General features: G+C 42.4%; 1 protein-coding gene across 1 annotated transcript in view; it reads left to right on the top strand.

Annotated features, from left to right (window-relative positions):
• Positions 1 to 21984, top strand: part of SLC35F3 (solute carrier family 35 member F3) — a gene marked incomplete at both ends in the record, with an annotated part of 294306 nt that overhangs the window by 8991 nt on the left and 263331 nt on the right. The gene's annotated exons all lie outside the window — the stretch shown is intronic.

Here is a 21984-nt window from a genome sequence, read left to right as displayed (position 1 = left end):
GAAATGTGATGATTCTATCCCCAGATCACAGAGTGTCTCTGGCACCTAAGTTGATAAACATTTGTTAAATGTACTAACGAAAGGCCATTTACACACACACAGAAACAGTTCCTAAGCACCTCCATTTCTGTGGGGTCTTCCAGAATTATCCTGCATAGAACACTTCTGATTGCCTTTCTCAGTCAAGAAATGGGACGCCCACTGCTTGGTCACCTAAAAACACTGACAAGCAATCTCACTCCTAGAGCTTACATTCGTCAGTCTCATGTCAGAGTGTTTTGCCTCGTTCTGATAACCTCACTTTAAAAGCAATTTGGAAGAAATGAACAGGGAAGAAGAGAAAATGGATCAGTGGGATTTAAAAACGTGTTCTGTAGGCAAGGTTTAAATATTGGGAGAGAGAGGGGTGAATCAGGCAAACAACATGTCTTTATGTTGGACGCCTGTGGGAGTGGACACCTTCCCAGCTCACCGTAACCCCCTTAAGTGCCCTGCACCTTGTCTTCAGGGTGTGCCCTTATCATCACCTTCCTCCTGGACACCATAGATTAGATTGGGGTGGATCCTTGACCCACAGTCACTTGATCAATATCTCCCTCCTGGAATTTGAGACTAAAACCAGGAGATTGTGGTCTAGTTGGTGTGGTCTTTTAAGTAGAGGAGAAGCTATGAGGGAGCTAGCCTGGCTTTCGTGTGGAGGGAGAGGCAGAGAAAGCTGGTCCACGTAGAGGGAAGAATAAAGCAGGTGTGTAAGCAACCCAGAGAGAGCCTTGACGTTTTCCTGCACTCCACGCTGGGTACCATTTCCCTCCGACGTCAAGATCTTGCTGTAGTGCCTCATCCGAGCTCCAGGAGACACCACTGTTGCAACGCAACAGCCCCTTCCTGTGAAGTGAGCGGAAGCTAAGTTTTGTCCTATGCAACTGCGGACTCCTAGCTGAAGAAGATTTTTGAGCCACTTCTGCTCAGGCCCACGTAGGACAGAGCAAGGATGTACATACCAAAGAATTTTTCATTGGAAATGATAAATCACTTCCTGACTGCTGAGATAAAGAAGGTCCTGGAGCCTCCATCGCTGGAGAGCTTCCAAAAGAGGTGGACACCCAGCAACCCCAGGTGCATTGAGTATTTCCTTACCCTGTGTCAGGGGATTGAAGCAGATTTTTTTTTAATACATGATGTCTTTTGGTTCAATTCTTTGGTGAATGTGCATCGATCAGTAGAGTAATAGACCAGTTTTGTTTTCATATCTTATTGCAAAGCCTAGAAAGGGACTGGGACAATTCGGAATCTGGTCGGTTCTTTTGGTTAATGATGGTGACAAGCCCTTGAACAATTGCCTGGGCACATTTTTCCCTTATGCAGCTGGAGGTAGCCTTAATTTATGACAGCCTTCGAGATGGTAGGAAATAAATTGCTTCTCTCAGGTGATTTGCAGCCCAGAAGGCTCAAGGCTGTTATGGAGCCCTGCAACAGAGAGATACTCAGTGTAACTTCTCAGAACCGTTTTCCAGTTGTGATACGTGTTTTCTGCGACATTCACATTTGCTGCTTGTCAGTCTGATGCACATCATCCATAGTACTTGACTAGATAAGAATTTCTTAGGAGAGTTATTTTTATCCTTTTTCATCTAGTTTGTACCCATGTAGTGTTGTAAAAACTTGCATATATCCTCAGAGTTTTATTCAGAAGGGCCAGAAGAAAGATGCTACTTAATGAATACCATCTTTCCTTCCTTAATTTTCTTTTTAGAAATTGTTTGCTTATTTTCAGTGAATATATATGAAGATGTCCTGTCTTTAAAAAATATATATAGGGCTTCCCTGGTGGCGCAGTGGTTGAGAGTCCGCCTGCTGATGCAGGGGACACGGGTTCGTGCCCTGGTCTGGGAAGATCCCACATGCCGCGGAGCAGCTGGGCCCGTGAGCCATGGCCGCTGAGCCTGCGCGTCCGGAGCCTGTGCTCCACAACAGGAGAGGCCACGACAGTGAGAGGCCCGCGTACCACAAAAAAATAAATAAATAAAAATAAAAAATAAAAAATAAATATAATTATGATTGTAGGTGTGAAACAGTTCGGTTTTGTTTGTGCAGTGTTCTTCTCATGCCATGCACGTGTGAGAGTTTAAGAAACACTCTTTATTGACAAGTGCATTATGCTGGCAGTCGATACCGAGGAAGAACTTGAACTTCCCACCTCTATACCATTTTTTTAAGAGAAAGAATGAAATCGTTTGAAGACCATTTGAATGCCATAATCCAGAACAGCAGATTTCAAGGGTTTATCCAAACTCTTTCCTTTTAAGTCAGCATTTGGTTTTATTAAATATTTAACATGAACATTTTTGGTAGGTGTATCTGATTTTATGCTGTCGGTGTGTTTTCAGTTCCATGTCAATGAAATTTATGTAATTCGAATTTATTCTAAAAGCACTAGGAAAACTAGTAGTGGTGCATGTGCATTGTGTTTGTTCTATCTGTAACCCGCACGTGTCTTGTGTTTCTCTCAGAATACATGGAAGAGTTTCAATGTGGTGGCTGGAAGGTGGAGAGAGGAACACTTTCAGACCAGACCCCACTGCCACAATTCTCCCTCTTGAGGAGCCTGTAGGCCAGGCAGGGGCTTCAGAAAATCACTGCATGAAGTTTCAAACCCTACTCATGGAAGGGTTCATCGGCCAATGGTTTGGAAACAGATCAGACAATGGAACCTGCTGTGAATGCATATTCATTGATCCATTCATCCATCCATCCATCCCTCCAATCACTCACTCACTCACTCATTCATTCAGACATCAAATAGTCCACTGCTTCTAATAGGCAGTAAATATTTTCACTTCTAAGATAAATACACTAAATATATGGCGTATTTCCTGGTTACTATTTCCTAGAAAATTACAGAGCAGGGAGACAAGACAGACATACCCTCCTCCATGAAGTCCCATACTTTCCTTGTTTTGGGGCCATCTCACAGGTGGATTACATGTTTCTTTTTGGTGCTTCCCTAACTAAACATCTTGGGGTATTTTGGATGCACATTGACCAGCCTTACATTAAACTCTATTATATACATATTATTGCATAATATTTTATTATGGGCACCATGAACAGCTAGTTAGTGTCAGGATAGGGTCTGAGCCTCAGTGAAGATCTTTTTCTCTTCCTTTGGAAACTTGAGTTCTGCTGTTGTAGGGAGAGTTCTCATTTGTTCTTTTGTTTTAGCCCAGGCACGAAACATTTTTTCTTTTTCATGTAATCATGCAACAACAAAGATTTTTGACTGAGTTGATGGGATTAAGCTGCTAAGCCCACACGTTTTTTTCCCTAACGTTTTCTGCCGCAGGCATTCCGTTTCTTTCCAGCTCTGAACAAAGCTAGCCTGAGACCTGAGACGTTTTTCTTCCTCTAACTAGGGTCCTAACAGAAATAGCAGTAGACTGGATTTCAAGGGAGTTGGGATTTACTTCCAGCTCTACGTGTTCTTTCCCATGCTATGGCCTATTCTGCTTGTGCTGTTGCTCCAATTCCTTTAAGAGAAAATCCCCATGTCCGTAGAAATACTCCTTTAAAGCTATTCTCTTGGTTGCTCAGCTTAAGAATCATAACACTGTCCAGTTCTTCTAGACGTGAAGGGAGTGATGTTTCTAAGAGACATCTCTACTTTTCTTTGTTAATAAAAATCAAAACATCCTGATTAACATGCCTGTTACTTTGAATATAGATATATGTATATATGTATTTTATTGAAATATAGTTGATTTACAATGTTGTGATAGTTTCAGGTGTCCAGCAAAGTGATTCAATCATATATATATAATATATATATATATTTTTTCAGATTCTTTTCTCTTATAGGCTATTACAAAACATTGAGTATAGTTCTATGTGCTATACAGTACGTCCTTGTCGGCTATCTGTTTTATACATAATAGTGTGTTTATGTCAATTCCAAATTCCTAATCTGTCCCCTGATCCAGTTGTAAGTTTGTCCTCTATGTCTGTGGGTCTCTCTCTATTCTGTATACAAGTTCATCTGCATCATTTTTTTTTAGATTCCACATATAAGTGACATCATACGATATTTGTCTTTCTCTGTCTTGCTTGCTTCACTCAGTATGATAATCTCTAGGTCCATCCACATTGCTGCAAATGGCATTATTTCATTCCTTTTTATGGCTGAGTAGTAGTCCGTTGTATACATATACCACATCTTCTTCATCCATTCACCTGTCGATGAACATTTAGGTTGCTTCCATGTCCTGGCTATTGTGAATGGTCTGCAGTGAATGTTGGGGTGCATGTATCTTTTTGAATTATGGCTTTCTCCAGATATATGCCCAGGAGTGGGATTGCTGGATCATTTGGTAGCTCTGTTTTCAGTTTCTTAGGGAACCTCCATGCTGTTCTCCATAGTGGCTATACCAACTTACATTTCCACCAACAGTGTATGAGAGTTCCTTTTTCTCCACACCCTTTCCAGCACTTACTATTTGTAGACTTTTTTTTTTTTTTTGCGGTACACAGGCCTCTCACTGTTGCGGCCTCTCCCACTGCGGAGCACAGGCTCCGGACGCACAGGCTCAGCAGCCATGGCTCACGGGCCCAGCTGCTCCGCAGCATGTGGGATCCTCCCAGATCGGGGCACGAACCCATGTCCCCTGCATCGGCAGGCAGACTGCCAACCACTGCGTCACCAGGGAAGCCCCTATTTGTAGAGTTCTTGACGATGGCCATTCTGGCTGGTGCTAGGTGATCCTGGAACCACTTCCCCATGTGTGGATGAGTCTAAGACTCGGGGATGAGTTTGAGCTAAAATATAGGATGAGGTTGAGTTGTTGGAGGGCAGTGTCTAGCTCCCTCCTCCTTTCCTGTCTTGCTTGCCTCCTTCCTAGGCCCCTGCCTTCTCTTTGAACTGTGCACATGGAAGTCTGAGCATGGAGAGGAGGCTGTACATCTTTGGAACTGATGCTTCCTGATGGTCAGCAAGTGACCAAAAGTTACTCGAATCAGTATCTAGGAACCTGGATTTCTCTACAGTTTTCTGGTTGATGTGGCTTCTGTAGGGGAGGGAGGTGGCTTAGTCAGCCCAGGTCCCTTGGCCACCTTGCACTTGATGAAAGGCCAGGAGGTGACAAGATAATAGTTATCTTCTAGTTACTTCCATCTCTTGTCACAAGGCCTCAGCGGTGTACTGAGACTGCCTCATTTTCTGTGTAGAGGTGTCTGTGTTGCTTTGGGGGAAACAGAATAAAGAAAAAACACACTATTGTTTTCCTTTACATTTTACTCTATGAATAGTACCTCACTTCTGACATTTCTGGTCACCAAATGTGTGGTAGTTTTTCCCATACCAGACAATTCTGTGACACCAGCTGGGTGTGCTACAATTTAATTCATTTCTGACACTGTCTATCTGGAGATAGCATCAGATCCCACAGGTTAAGGGCTCTGTCCCACAAGACTGCCCCTCACTTCAAATGCCAGTCACTAGAAGAGATTCCTACAGTCCCCTCCTTGGGTTCATTTCAGTTGCTAAAGTGGCTTACAGAACTCAGGAAAACAATTTACTTACTAGATCATCTGTTTATCATGAAAGGATGTAACTTAAGAACAGCCCAGTGGAATGATGCATAGGGCAAGGGATGTGGGAAGGGGCACAGAGCTTCCATGCCTGCTCTGGGTGCACCACCCTCCCAGCACCTCCACATGCTATGTCCATCAGTCTGGAACTTTCCAAACTCCCTCCTCTTGGGTTTTTTTTTTTTTTTTTGCGGTACATGGGCCTCTCACTGTTGTGGCCTCTCCCGTTGCGGAGCACAGGCTCCGGATGTGCAGGCTCAGCGGCCATGGCTCATGGGCTCAGCCGCTCCATGGCACGTGGGATCTTCCCGGACCGGGGCACGAACCCGTGTCCCCCGCATTGGCAGGCGAACTCTCAACCACTGCGCCACCAGGGAAGCCCTATTTTCCCCTTTTTAAAGGAAGGCCACTTTTCTTCTCTTTTTTGCGAAGTGAACTCACAGATTTAGGTACTGCTTTAAAACTGCAGTGGAAGTTCTGAAGAAGTGTGTGCCTAAAGAAAACCACAGGTTTTGGCTCTTTAAGTAACGGTGAGGCCATAGTAAAAATAATTGGGACTTTGGATACGACCCTTTGTGCTGTTCCTCACCATCATTTTACTACTTACTAGTTTTCCCCCAGGAGATGACAGAGGTTGGTGAAGCACAAATTGCTTCACTTAATAGTTTTATCCATGTTAATTGCAAATTTTTTATAGAAGAAGCAGCTAAAGTTAAGGTTTGAGGACTTTTCTTTGTTTAAATTTCTGTGCTTCAATTAACTCCAGCCAACTTATTGTTGGCTATAATTTTGGATACCATTTTCTCTGTGAATTTTGGTCTTCAGAAAATTGCACATGCAAAGTGGAAGTTTGCAAACATGTAGTCTAAACGCCGGTTGTCAAATGAATCAGGTCCTGTTGCTCACCGCTTACAAAATTAATACAGAAAGGAAAAGTGTCAGAAATCTGGGGAGGTGGTGGACTCAGTGTCCCCCCAACACTGCCTCCCAAGGTTCTGCTTGGCCATGAAAGCTTTTAAAGGGAAACAGGGAAGTCATCTCAGTGAATCATTGAGATAGGGGGTCAGAGTCGTCGCCATACCCCACTGTATGCAGGCTAGTGTGCAGGCTCGTTGACTTCTTGTGATTTTCCCTAGATGTTATCTTGTTCACACAGTTTGGTGACACAGTTTGTTCGCAAGATTACTGAAGGGGAAGCTAGGGAAGAGATCTGGCCATCTGTTCATTGCTTATTCTTCATTTCCACTTTGACCTGCAGAAAGAACCGACAAGTTAGGCAAAGTAATGTGTGATTTAAAGATTTGAAAGTTGTGCTTGGGCAGGAGATGAGTAGAGCATGGGGGTGCCATGTTTAAAAGTTAGTTACCATATAGCTTTGCTAAAGTGACAAGAAAAGGGGCTTCCTGCTGAGGGTGGTTTCCTGCAAAGAGCTGCTAACAAGCCTGTGATTTTTTTTTAAAATTGCAAAATATACTCAATATACTTAGAGCCATACTTTTAATACTATTCTTTACATGTTAAGAAGGATGATATAGGATATCAATTATTCATCTAAGGAGTTGAAGTATGTCCTTAGGTTCAGATGTGCCCAGGCTATAGAATGGATACATATTTTATCCTGTGAATCACAAGTGGCCTCTATCCATGTGAGCCTCCCTAAGTAAAGTTTTAGAGAAAAGTGAAGGCCCCAGGGATCCATATCCAGATCCTCACTTCCCAAGACATTTTTGCTGCTTGTGTTTCCATTACGTTTGCTACTAGATCTTTTCTATGCACTTGACTTCCTTATTCTTAAAAGAAGTCTTTATAAAGCCACTCATGTAATCCAGATAATTTCCCTGATAATAACTAGTCAGCTAAATGGGTTATACTATTGAGTTATATAGCCCATATGTATTTAAGTTGCTTTTAAAAAAACTACCGGGGCTTCCCTGGTGGCGCAGTGGTTGAGAGTCCGCCTGCCGATGCAGGGGACATGGGTTCGTGCCCCGGCCCGGGAAGATCCCACATGCCGTGGAGCGGCTAGGCCCGTGAGCCACGGCTACTGAGCCTGTGCGTCCGGAGCTTGTGCTCCACAACGGGAGAGGCCACAACAGTAAGAGGCCCGCGTACCACAAAAAAACAAAAAAAAACAAAAAAAAAAACTACCATTAAACAAGATAAAAATTAAAATTTTACCAGGAATATTTTAATGAGCTGTTTAAAAAAGTTTTTTAAATTTTTTATCTTATATTGGAGTATAGTTGATTTACAGTGTTGTGTTAGTTTCAGGTGTACAGCAAAGTGATTCAGTTATACATATACATGTATCTATTCTCTTTCAGATTCTTTTCCCATATAGATGATTACAGAACATTGAGTAGAGTTCCCTGTGCTATACTGAAAATGAGCTATTTTAAAAAGACATTCGCTGGAATTCCCTGGTGGTCCAGTGTTTAGGACTCCGCATTTTCACTGCCTAGGGCCCGGGTTCGATCTCTCTTCTGGGAACTAAGTTCTCACAAGCCGCGTAGTCAAAAAAAAAAAAAAAAAGACATTCTCATTGAAGTAAAATATGCATAATGAAATGAATGTAAGTTTTAAGTTGTATAGCTCGATGGGTGAATTTTTACCAAATGAATATACTCATGTTTTCCGTATCTGGATCAAGACACAGAATGTTACAGGCATGTAGACGGTTTATTTTTGTGACACCTGCATGGGTGCTCTCCTTCATTTTAAAGTGATCAAAAAAGCCATAAGCTTTCATTCTGTTGCAAAGGTGGCTTCCTACAGACGTGAAAGATGTTTTGGTGAAAATCTGGCTGTATCCTGTCCTTTATAAGGAAGCCTTTTGTCTAGCACTGATATTTGCTGCAATGATCAAGGAAGGCATCTTTCATACATTGTAATATGAGCATCATATGAAAAATGGGATCCCATCACGCTTCTTGGAAGCTCTAGGTTTACTTTGTAATTTTAATGCCCCTTTGGAAGAGCTGTCTTCCAGGCAGATCTCTCTGCTGAAATTCCTATCTGTTCATGCATGTTTGCCCACCTGTTCCATTAGATGCCTTAACATTTTAATCATAGTTATTAAAACAAAGTTCCTCTCTGACAGAACCAATGTCTGGTAGTCTTTGTATCTGGTTCTATTGATTGCTTTATTTCTTGATAGTGGGTTGTTTTTCCCTTGCTTTTTTTGTATATCTAGTAATAGCTGATTGAATACTAAAAACTATGTGTAAAAGAACAAAAGAAACTGGGTTATAGATTATTGATGCCCAGAAATGTGCACGCATCTTCTTGTATCAGGCCATTAGTATGGGGAGTTGAGCCAATTTAGCTGGGAATTGATCTGGGTTTGGGTTTTTTTTGGGGGGGTTCCATTTTAACCCTCTCTCTCCCCCTGTGGCAGTGGCAGTGGATCATTGCTTGTATCCTGGGGTCAAGAGGATTTCCTACTTCACCCCCAGAGTGAGCTGACTTTGTTCCTCCTTCTACCCTAGAAGCAAGAGATTGTTTTTTTTGGCACTGGCATAAGAGAGTTTGCTGCCCAGTGGCTTAAGACTTTTTCTTTGTATGAGAGGAGGGATGGGGAAGTGGACAGGGGGCTTCGTGCCTGTCTCCTGGTTGCCCCTGGTCACCTCCTAGGAGCCAGTGCTGCCCTGAAAGGCTCTCTCTGTCTCCTGCCTGCCCCTAATGGTTCTAGAGAGCTACTTGGTAGAGGCTCAGGGAACAAACTCCCCTTGTGTCTGAGACTCTCAGCTCTTCCAAATTGATATACCAGTCTGTATTTTTCCTTTAAGAATTCATTAGACATTTAGGTGATTTCTTCTTACCCACTGGTATGGAAGCCTCCTCTTTCTTCCATGCTGTGCAAAAGGTGAAACAGGTGGTGTTTTCATGTCAGCTTTGAGGCACTTGTCCCCCTTCAGAATTGTTTACTTGCTTGCTACCTCTGCTGTCTGCTGGGCTCAATAAATATTATAATTTGTATATTATCCAACTCTTTGTTGTTGTTTGGTTAGAATAACGTTCTCTTGAGTCTTTCGGCATCTTGAGGAGAAGTAAAACTTGGTTCTAAGTTTTAAAGGAACATTAATTATGTATTTGCCGTCTTTTAAAGATTCTTTTTGATGTGGACCACTTTTAAAGTTTATTGAATCTGTTACAGTATTGCTTCTGTTTTATGTTTTTTGGTTTTTGGGCCACAAGGCATGTGAGATCTTAGCTCCCCGACCAGGGATCGAACCTGTACCCCCTGCATTGGAAGGTGAAGTTTTAACCACTGAACTGCCGGGGAAGTCCCTATATATTTTGTGTTTGGTCTTGGTAAATATCACCAACTTACCAAGAGGTAAGGGATGATAAGTATTACTACACATCCTTCCTTCTAGGTTGCTGTGACCTCTCTACAGTCCCTAGTGTCAGCCTAGTGACGACAGAGATACATCTTGGGAAACGTTATTGACCTTTTGATAATTGTTTGTAAAAGGGGAGCAGACAAAGTGACATCTTCAGCTCAGGTCAAAGGAGTAAGCTTTTCCTGGTTCGGTAAATTTTTATAGATTACTTACTGTCTTGTCTGTATCATATCTTTGCTACGTGTCTTATAGTCCATGCCTGTCATTATCAAAACTTACATCTCAGACCAAGACAGGAAGGGGTAGGGGGGCATTTGGTGCTTCCTTTCCTGATCCCCATCCAGAGCCTTGTTGTAGATTTTTGTGATAGCAAAACCTGCCACTTAGCACTGAATGATCCCTCCCTCTCCTCCCATGTACCCCCATGAAGCCAGCAGTTCACAACATTTGGCACCAAAGGCTTCCGCCACATCAAAATGAAACACTCCCAGAAGTTTCATAGAAAGGGAAAAAGATAAAGAACACCACCTTCATGCAGTAGGAGGTAAGAAAAAGCCTTTCGGTGAATTAGAAGGCCGTGTATGTGAGGACCTAGCCTTAGAAAAGGAGATGAAGGGCATTTTAGAAAGTGATTATCTTTGATAAAGGCTTTAGCCAGGATACAAAATGATCTGAACGTAAACCGAGTGGGTAAAGAGGGTTTAAACATTCAAGATGGGATATACCTTTTTGATTTAAAAAAAAAAAAAAAAAAAGAGTAAGGAGAAAAATTGTCCAGGGCTGTCTGTCTGCAGATCTCTGCCCTAGTAAAGATAATCCCAGCCCGTCTGATTAGCTCTCTGTTTATGCTTGCCCATTATTATGAAAATTAAGACTTTTCCTATGAACTTGAAGATATCAGTTATTTTATATTAACACTAAAGTGCCCTGTTGGAATTGTCTAACGTTTGGAAAAACAGGTTTGAGGTTCTCTGATGTAGGCAAAGAAGAGCCTTTGAAGTGTTTGGAAAAGGGAAGTGATAGGATCCTATTTGCATTTAAGAAAGTCCACTTAACCAGCACGGAGACTGGACTGAAAGCATTGCCCGGTTAGGAAGCTTAAATGCTGTAATGTAGGCAAAAGAAAATAAACATCACAACTAAGGCTAGGTCACTAGGGATGAGGAGAGGCTGACGTTCAAATTTCTGACCTGGGTGACCGGGTGTTCTTCAGGTAATGAACAGCCATTAATTAGTTGCAGGTAGTTTCCAGAATTCGGAAGAGAGGTTTGAGTCGACTCTTGTTATCAAACTATAGGTGACTAGAGATAAATGAAGTTTATCAATGCCATTGCTCTTATGGATTAGTTGGTGTTCTTGGTCACAAGCCATAGATATCCAATCTGTCAATCATATGCAAAAAGGTACTTTCTGGAAGAGCACTGAAGACTCATATAAACCAAAGGTGATCAAATGGCCAAGCCTGAAACATGGAAGTGATGCTGTGTCTCCAGATACTAGGAAGCAGAGACCACAGCAAAGTCCATACCTAAGAGGAAGGCCTGCAACTGATAAATCTGGTCTCCAGTTGGTCCCTCTGTCTTTGCTTCACTTGCTCAAGATTTACAGACATTTGATTGGCTGAATCTGGGTCAGGGAATCTTCCTCTGGCTGTACCAGGAGGTAAGATGTTGAAGAATCTTGGGGCCCTAGCTTAGGTGGTTGGAAGATGCATTGAGAGTCATGCTCAGAATATTTCCTTGTGTCAAGATGATAAGCAGTGAACATTTTCCCCAAAATGGATTTTGGGATACTAATAGAGGGAATGGCTTTCAGAAAACAACAAAAGGGTCATTATAACTAAGGAAGGTACGGCCAAAGAGGAAAGAAAAGCTAAAACCAGGATGGATGGATGGATGGATGGATGGGTGGGTGGGTGGCTGGACCAATGGATGTATAGACATACTGAGGATGGGGCTTCCCTGGTGGCGCAGTGGTTGAGAGTCCACCTGCCGATGCAGGGGACACGGGTTCGTGCCCTGGTCCGGGAAGATCCCACATGCCGCGGAGCGGCTGGGCCCTTGAGCCATGGCCGCTGAGCCTGCGCGTCCGGAGCCTGTGCTCCGCAACGGGAGAGGCCACATCAGTGAGAGGCCCGCGTACTGCAAAAAAAAAAAAAAAAAAAAAAAAAGACATACTGAGGGAAAGGAACTCATGTAGGCAAATGGAGTCAGAAAGACTGAAGGAGAACAAATAAAAGAATATAGGCTCATGGAAGCCAGGAAAGGAAAAAGTGATAAGGAAGCAGGACTGGTTAATAACATTAAATGCAATGTGGCATTTAAGGAAGATGAGGACTAAAAAGCATCCATTTGGTTTATTAGTAGATTATTGAATTTCAGAGCACCCACTCGCCATTACTGACTGTAGAATTTGGAATGGCAAGCATATCTATTCTTCCCAATCTTTCTTAGGATGCTTCGATTTCTTTCAAGTTACCAGGATCTCAAAAGTGGTAGCTAGTGCTTGGAACACTGAGCTAAGTGCATAAATCCTACTTCACATCTAATTGGCTTCGATAATAGTGCAGTTAAGTATTGTTGGGAACTTTGGGAATCTCTATTTGCAAAGACGAGGTGAAACCTCAGGTTGTGTTGGAAATGTCTTTATAACATCGAATAATAATGCGATGCGTGTGTCACAGAGAGTTGAAGAGCATCATTGCCACAGCTGGGAGGTGTCAGAGTGCCTGAATCATAGTCATGGCTCAATCCTGCTCTGACACTTATGGCTTCACTTGTGGGAGAACCACTTACAGAAACCAGCGTGAATCCCATTTAGAAGAATGGTTCTTCACTTAGACTCTCTTGGGACCGAACATTTTTTGAAGCAAGGCAGAGCATGACATTCAGGGAAGAAGAAGAAGCTGAGGAGCTCTAGAAACCACCAAAAGCTCAGAGGTCAAAGGCCACAGTGGCCTTTGTTTCCATATTTTAAAATATTTTAAAGACCATCAAAGTATTCTATTAAATTTAAGCAGTGCACACAAGGAATAACATAACATAATTACCCTGCCCAATTTTCTGAAACTGCTCACAAGAGGTGACCACTGTTTATATATTGATGTGAGCCTAACTCATTTATCATAGGCGTTTACACTCATATACATGTATTCACACCTGTATTTTTTTTAGAATGGGATCATAATAATACACACACACACACACACACACACACACACACAATAATGCTAGTACCTATCAACCATACGGTGAAAGAGCCTTCTATGCATACTGAACCTACTTCCATTTAACTGTTGGGGCTTGACAGAAGGAGACCCAGAAAAAGAAAAAGAGGTGCAGAGATGCCTGCACGGAGATCAGGAATGAAACACGATTTAAGTGGTTGGGCTGATCCTGCTTCCCCGCTGCTCTATCCGCTCCCCACTCCGGCCCCCTCCTCCACCCCCTACCCCCACATCCCCACCAGGGCTCAGGCCCCGCATCCTTGCTGCGTGCGCTCAGCCACACTGAACCTGAGTCTCCCTTCCTGAGGATCCCTAAGCAGGATTCCTAAGCACAAACCAACTCCTGCCTTTCCTACTCACCCGAGGAAACAGCAATCAGAGATCATTTTGACTAAGTCAAACCTCACTCCTATGGAAGATGTATTGCCTCGGTTCCCCTGTCGGCAGGGGACTGTCATTGATTTAAGCCTGTCCCTGATGAGGGACAATGAGGTCGTTTCCAGTTTTTTTTTTTTTTTTCACTATTATTAAAATTTCTGCAGTCACCATCCTTGCACGTTTATCTTGTGGATTTGTCTTTGGTGTTTGCATGAGACAGATACATAGAAACGCAATTACTGGGTTGAAGGGAATGCATGTTAATATTTACCGATAAGATGCTGTCACTGTGGAATGCCTTCCAGAAAGCGTGTACAGATTTACAACACTTGCACTAAGTGTCCATGAGGATGCCCAGTTCCTCGGGTACTGGATAGGCCATAGCTTCTTTTTCTTTCTTTTTCCTCCATAAGAATTCTTGCCACCGTAAGAATCCCTTGACTGGCTGCCGCACTGTGCCTGCATTTAGTGTAGGTGGTTGGAGCAGTTAAGGGAATAAGCTGTTCTCTTTCCAGGCACCTTATATGGATGTAGCTAAGGTACCGAGTCCCAGGAAGCACGCCTTTCTCTCATTTTTGTAACTATGGTATTTCTGTCCCTCCGTGATTCTACTGATGTTTTCATTATTCTTCACAGCACATCAGGGCCTTTTTCTGGAAAACTATTTAATTGGAGCTGTTGTGATCTTAACATCATAACTTTGCTACTGGAATAAGTACAAGCTTTAAAACCTCATAACAGTTTGCTGGGAAGAGGGAAGAGATGTGTCTTTAAAGCTACTATAGAAAAACTGTTGCTGAATAACTGTTTATTTATAGTGAGTCTCTCCCATTAGACTAACCCCATTTGAGGATCCTCCAGAAAGGCAGGGATCACCTTGCTGTGCATTTTTGTACCCCCGGCAGCTAGAACAGTGCTTGACACATGGTCTGTGCTCACAGCATCTTTGTGGAATAAATTAATCAATCAGTTAACGCTTTGTGGGTTTTGAAAAACCAATTATACTACAAATTGGACACCCAAATGACTATCATAGCTACATGGTGGTCAAGTTGAGATCTACCCCTAATTATATCTGTGCTGCCAGTGCTCAGACTATTTTTAGAACCCTTTGAAGGGAATTTCCTTGATAAATTGCATCACAGGAATACTTTTCTTTTGATTATCCTCAGGATGGCAAATCATTAACCTTTGAGGCTAGATTTTTTTGACAGCTTTACTGAGGTATAGTTGATATTAAAAAAATTGCACACATTTAGTGTGTACAATTTGATGGGTTTGGATATATGCATATAGCTATGAAACCATCCCCTTATCAAGGTACTGGATATAATCCATCACCCCCAAAAGCTTCCTTGTGCCTCTTTGTTTTGTTTTGTGATTAGAACACTTAATATGAAATCTACTCTCTTAAATTTTTAAGTGCACCATACGGTATTGTTAACCATAGATACTGTGTTGTACAGCAGGCCTCTAGAACTTACTAATCTTGTATAACTGAAACTTTAACAACCTCTAATTTCTTTCCCCTGCCAGCTCCGGGCAACCACCATTCTTCTATTCTCTGCTTCTATAAGTACTATTTTAGGTACTTCATATAAGTGGAATCATATAGTATTTGTCCTTCGGTGTCTGGCTTATTTCTCTTAGCATAATGTCCTCCAAGTTCATCCATGTAGTTACAGTTGACAGGATTTCCTGTTATTCACAGAAGCCATCATATGGAAACAACCCAAATGTCCATTGACAGGAGAATGGAGGCTAAATTTTGTTTTAGAAAATAGCCAAACATTGTTCTGAGGTAATTCAGGTGATGAAAATGGGGTACCATAGTGGATAATGCTCTTTGACATTTGAAACAAACCTTGCTTACAAAGCAAGGAGACTATTGATCTCATTTGAAGTCTGTAGATCTCTATCAATCATCAGTAGTCCAAGGGGAATTTGGTAGTTATCTGAATGAAAAATGGTGAAATAATCTTTTTCACAGATATTTTCCCAATTTGAAGAGTAAAATTGCACATGATTTTTCCATGGTCTCATTAAATTATTAATAAATTATTAATTATTTTGTTTTTTAAAGCTTGGTTAGCCGATAACACAAATCATGTTTAGTTAACAGAATGAAAGTAGATTTGGCTAGTATGTTTATGTGTCATTTTCCTGTGATTATTTCTACTAAGTTTGCATTTTTCATTGTTTCAGTTGTATCCCTGATATTAAAAAATGGATAAGTGATGCAACTCTGGTTCATCAAAGTGTAAAAGCATGGATAAAGGAATAACATAAATACTATAGTTTTAGGATAATCTGTTGAATTTAAAGAATGCAGAAGACCCCAGTGCAAATGTAGAACAAATGTGTATGGGCTGGGCCATGTGTATCTGTTAAGGTGATAACTTTACATAAGCAAATGAAAGGAAAAGTGTGAAAAGATGAACCTTGATGAACAGCTAAAAATTGAAATTTGTTGGATAACCAATCCATTTGCCTCTAGGCTCAAGTGTGTCATGATAAAACTTTACAAATATTGGGATACATATATTTTTTAAAAATTCAGCATCAATTTTAATTTCTTCCTTAATTTGGGGGAGGTTCCTGCCATAGTTGTTTTGTATTTGTTTGTTTTTTTGTTTCAGCTTCCTGGGTTGAACGCTTGCTTCGTCTATTTCTAAAAGTGATTCTGTTTAAAAATATGTATCTAAGGTGCTAAGTACCAATCTAATTACATTCTGTGTTTTGCTCTGTGGTGCTTATGTGGGCATTCAGTGGTAAATATTAGCCAATTACCTAATTTCTGTTGTGGTTTCCAGTTTTCACTTTAGTTTCTGGGTCAGGGCTTCCACAATGAGTAGGAAGTGTGACAACTTGAACCTCACGTCTGGGGAAGAGCAGGTTCCAGTCCTTGGGGTTGACTTTGGTGACACCCAGGGTCTGGGGCAGGCATCTAGAGTCTGTTGTTGGTCAGTTTTAAGCAAAGTCCATTGACCTGCTGTAAATCAGTCCTTTCCAGAGAAGCACAGAATACATTTTTTCCACCACGAGAGGGTTGAATTTTGTTGCTAATGGCAGAGAAGAGATCCAAACTAAGGAAGGAAGCATCCATCATTAGTGGCCTCATGGCAGAAACATATACAAGTCGTACCACTGCCAAGAAGCTTGTAAAACCAGCTGCAAAGCTAGTGATAAATTATGTTTTTATGATTGGGGAGAGAACAGAAGGAACTATCGCAGAATTCCTTAGTTAAAGGACACTGTTGGAACTTGGATGATATGCACCACATCTAATTGGAAGAACAATTGCTATTGGTTTTGTATCCTTGGAGGTATTTTGCTTTCACTGGGATGAAACCACCTATATGCAGAGTATGAATTAATATACTTGCACACATATAGGAGGGGCAAAGGCTTGGTGGGATTTGGTTGTTCTGTTCATAATTGAAAATCTATACAAGTAGAAGGAGGTTTGGGGGGTATAAATTAGGAGTCTGGGATTAACATATGCACACTATTATGTATAAAACAGGTAAGCAACAAGGACCTACTGTATAGCACAGGGAACTATACTCCATATCTTGTAATAACCTATAATGGAAAAAAATCTGAAAAAGAATATATGTATGTATAACTGAATCACTTTGCTGTACAGTAGAAATTAACACAACATTGAAAATCAACTATATTTCAATAAAAATTTTAGAAAAAGAAGAGGAGGTTTCCATTTGGTTAATGACTATGTTGCGAACTCTGATGTAGACCGGAAAAGGTGATTCAAGGTCAGTACTGATGGAGCACCATTGAAATGTGCAAGCTGCAAGGGCACTGCTATAAAAGCCGGTTACCCGCCCTGTTCCCCCTCCCTGTCCCGCCCCCGGCAGCCAGGCTTCATGCAGCCTTATTCATAAGAGCACAGACTGTGGTCCACAGAATGCCTCTGGAATGTGATTCAGCAAGAAACAAAGGGGGAAAATGACCTATTCAGTTACATCATGAGCAGTAAGTGTACTTCTTTTCTGAGGATGTGTAGGAAGAAATAGGAAGCAGGTACAAAACTGTTCTTCCACAATGAGGGCTGGGCTATCCTTAGAGTACACAGGCAAGATGGGTGGTATTGAGACTCTCAGGACTGTCCATGGCTTTGTGAGTAAAAACTCTTCGACTTTAATATTTGCAACTAATTAAAGCTTTTTAAAAATACTATAAAAAACTTAGCCAAAAAGAACACTTCCGTTAGCTGGATGCTTCTTGAGATCTGCCAACTTCTGTTTTTTGGTAAGTAATTTAAAGTCTGTTCCAACACAAATAAATATTTAATCTATGAAAATTTATCTTCTTAGTCAACTATGCCTCCTGTGACCTGAATCTTAACGTGTCCCATGGGGTGTGTGTCCACACTCCTTTGAGCAGTAAAAAAAAAAAAAAACAAAACTAAGAGAATATGAAGATCTGCCACTTGATTCTTCCAGCTCCATTTTTCTTTCTCGGTATTCCTTTGGTTATTCGGGGTCTTTTGTGTTTCCATACAAAGTAAAAAATTTTTTGTTCTAGTTCTGTGAAAAATGCCATTGGTAATTTGAGAGGGATTGCATTGCGTCTGTAGATTGCCTTGGGGAGTACAGTCATTTTGACAAGATTGATTCTTCCAATCCAAGAACGTGGTATATCTTTCCATCTGTTTGTGTCATTTTCGATTTCTTTCATGAGCGTCCTATAGTTTTTGGAGTACAGGTCTTTTGCCTCCTTAGGTAGGTTTACTCCTAGGTATTTTATTCTTTTTGATGCGATGGTAAATGGGAGTGTTTCCTTAATTTCTCCTTCTGATTTTTGTTGTCAGTGTATGGAAATGCAGCAGATTTCTGTGTATTAATTTTGTATCCTCAAGATTCTGTAATAACCTATATGGCAAAAGAATCTGAAAAGATCTGTCACTTGAAAACAAGTGTAAACAAGTAGCAAGATGACATATTCTCAGGGCGAAGAGCCAAACAAAGAGAAATCTTAGTGTATCACTCTCTAAATTTTTTTTTTTTTTTTTTGTGGTACGCGGGCCTCTCACTGTTGGGGCCTCTCCCGTTGAGGAGCACAGGCTCCGGATGCGCAGGCTCAGCAGCCATGGCTCACGGGCCCAGCCGCTCCGTGGCATGTGGGATCCTCCCAGACCGGGGCACGAACCCGTGTCCCCTGCATCGGCAGGTGGACTCTCAACCACTGCGCCACCAGGGAAGCCCAGCAGTGTGGTTTTTCACAGCGAAGTGTCTCTTTTCCCCACTGCAGCCTCATTCCTGTGTCTTCTCCTTTGACCTGCCATTTCCACGCCTGGCCCAGGGTCTGCCATACGCCACACCGCTGCTGCAGCACCCACAGCCTTTAGGTTTTGCACCCCCAGAAACGCCTCTTGACTTTGAGAATGATGCCTTCTCAGCTCTTTTTAATCCTCAGCCTCTGATTCTTCTCTCCTCTTCCTCCCACGTGGACTCCTGTTCATGTGCCATTGATTCGAGGTAGACTTTCTACCAGTTTTTGGAATTGGGGATGTTAACTCTTCATTTCACCAAAAATGGAGTTTTGTCCTCATTTTGAGGGGCTGCTTTTGGATGATTTCCAGGAAGATAAAGGGAAAACACTGACTTTATGCCACCCAAAACAGTGGTCCTCCCAAGTGGAGGGCTTTGCCCTTTAGCCTGTGATGATGGATAGCCACTAAACGCTGTGGTTGTCTTGTGAAGGATTGTGAAGGATCGATTCAAAGTAAGAAACACTAGAGCCTGGGCGAGAAGCCTGAAATCTAAGGTAGCATCCTGGTGTGAGACAGTAATGGGCTGAGCTGAGTCAGGGATGTTAGGATTGCCAAGGAGAGAAAAATACAAGAAATAGTGAGACGGAAACATCAATAATGCTTGAAGGTATATTAGGTTTGATGGGGGAAAGAGGAGTTAAGAATGATTTCAAGTTTGAAACTAAGGGAGAAATAGAATAAATGAGTCTGTGGCATAATCGCTGGGATTTCACTGAGGCTTAGTACTTTTGGATAAAAGAAATAAGATTACCCTCTGAGAGTGAAGTTAAAGTCAACACAAAAGTAATTGTCGTGGAGCTGTACAGTTACCTTAAAATGATAGATTGGAGAGACACAGATGTCCTTCGGTCGCATTCCAGAGGAGAGCAGTTTTGGTGGGCCATCCATCATGGCTCTGTTGGCACTGTCATCCCTGTGGAGGAGATCGATGCCCTGCACTGCCTTGGCTGATGGCATCTGTCTCAGCAGGAGCAAGATTTACGAGAGAGGTGACAACTGCACAAATACAGGTGATAAGGAATCCATGAAGTTTCACAGGCTAGGGTGAGAGAGAAAATCAGTGACTAAAGATAGCTCTTTTCGGAGCAATGGTATTTACAGAATGGCAGGAGGAAGAGGACCTGGATAAGAACCAGGTCAGAGAGGCAGGAACAGTATTAGAAAGGTGCAACATCAAAAAGAAAAAAAAGCGCAAACAACGTGAGCCAATTGGAAGAGGCATCTTGCTGAGAAAGCTAAGGCAGGGCCAAGCTGCATTACTGAAGATGGCATTTCCAGGCGATCATGATAGATAATAAACCCATTGTATTTCTTCAGTGCTAGGCTTCATCTGAACACAGCTCCAAAACTTAGAACCTCTTTTAAAGAAAGACACTGAAATTCTGACAACATAGGGTGTGCCAGAAAGGGGTAGCGGCAGGGACCAGACAGTGAGCCCTGCCCTGCATCATGCAGAAGTTAGGTCAGGGGAAGAGAGTATCAGGGAAGAGGCGCTAGAAGGAGTCTCAGAAAACTGAAGGGCCTTTCTGGCTGACCTGTCTCTTTTCCATACTGGCAAGCAATTCAATCTCTAAGCATCCTTTGTAGCTCAGGGTGGCTGCCATAGTTTTGGGCAGTGAAATATCCATGGGAATGCCTGGGAAAGGAGTCCCTTACTAAATAAAAAGAAGCCTTTCTAAGAGAAAATGCTGTGTCCTTTGTCCTCCCACCTCCACCCTGCTGAGATTTGGACACAGTGCAGTAGCCCTCTTGCAACCATGAGGATGAAAGCTCCCTGAGGAGGATGCAGCCTGGGAAGGTGGAAGCAGTCTGGGTCTTGGCTGACACCCATAGACAGCCACACCAGCCTGGGACTGCATCTCCAGTCCTATTCCTACCTGAGAAAAATCGACCATATCTGTTTCAGCCAGTGTTGGCTGGCTTTCTGTTATTTGCGACTGAATTCATTTTTAACTGAGACAGGTATCCTATTCTGAATTGCAGGAAGAAAGATTTAAGTTCAATCAAGAAGGCCTTTCTATTGATTGGGGTAGTTCAGCGATAGAATGGACTTCCTTTATCATTTTCTCTGAAACAGCTCTTCCCCCCTGTAACTCCTACCTTGTATCCCCACTTGATGAATGTCCCCACCAGCTATCTGGTCGACCAGGCCAGAAACTAGGAGTCCACCATCACTCCCTCTCCTACAACCTGCATATCTAATTGTGGACTTAGGTTGAACTTATCTCTGTAATGTTTGCGAGGTTGTGATGGAAAGTATACATGATGATGACATGTATGAAGTACGTGACATTATTTTCAGGTCACCCAGTTGTCCCTCTTCTTGCTGCCTTGGTCCAGGCTCTTACCATCTCTTATGCGTGCGACTAAAAGACATTTCTAACTGTCTCCCAGCCTCTAATCCTTCACATTAATGTTAAGAAACTCCCTAATGTTTAGAAACTTCCACATCTGTTTCTGTTACATCTCTGCTTAAAAATCCTACAGAGTACATCTCCACCACCCAAACTAGTAAATTTGTTTAAAAGTCAGAAGTTGAGTATAACTTTTTGTGTTGCCCTGGAATTGGCAGCAGAGTCTGTACTTTAAACAAAGTCAGCAAACATTGGGGCCAGAGCACCCCGCCTGCCCACATGCAACCAACCAGGTGTCACTAAGGAAGCAACAGAAGTGGCCCTGTTACCATCACCTCCCCCCAGCCCACAGCAGTTATAGAGGAAGAGGATCAGGCTGTGCCTTGTAAATGTAGCTGTTATTGGGCTGGGGGAAGGGCGGTGTTTGTATCGAGACTTCCCTCCTTTGGGTTCTTCCTCTCTGTGGAGGCTGAAGGAGGGGAGACAAGTGCCAGTAGAAGAGGAGAGTGGACATCTACTTATGCACTGGGCCCATCTGAGCAGGAAGATGAATCGGAAGGAAGTGGCAGGGCAGAGAGAGAGGGCAGCAGGGAACGGCCTGCATACACCATGAACATAGTTGATGATGTGTGAGTTTTCCACGGAGGGTAACTAGATTTGAGACCTCTTACCAGTACTCCACCGAGGAGGCTGCCCACCAGGGAGGGGACTCCAGCAGCAATCTGTGGATGAAATGCCTGGGGGATGGAGTGTGGAAGAAATGGAGCAGAAGCCTAAACTTCCCTATCAGGGGTATTTGCAGTG

Source organism: Hyperoodon ampullatus (genome assembly GCF_949752795.1).
Source record: "Hyperoodon ampullatus genome assembly, chromosome: 1".
NCBI classification, from domain to species: domain Eukaryota; kingdom Metazoa; phylum Chordata; class Mammalia; order Artiodactyla; family Ziphiidae; genus Hyperoodon; species Hyperoodon ampullatus.
Note: the sequence above shows the minus strand (reverse complement) of the source record. Positions and strands in the feature narration are given on the sequence as shown.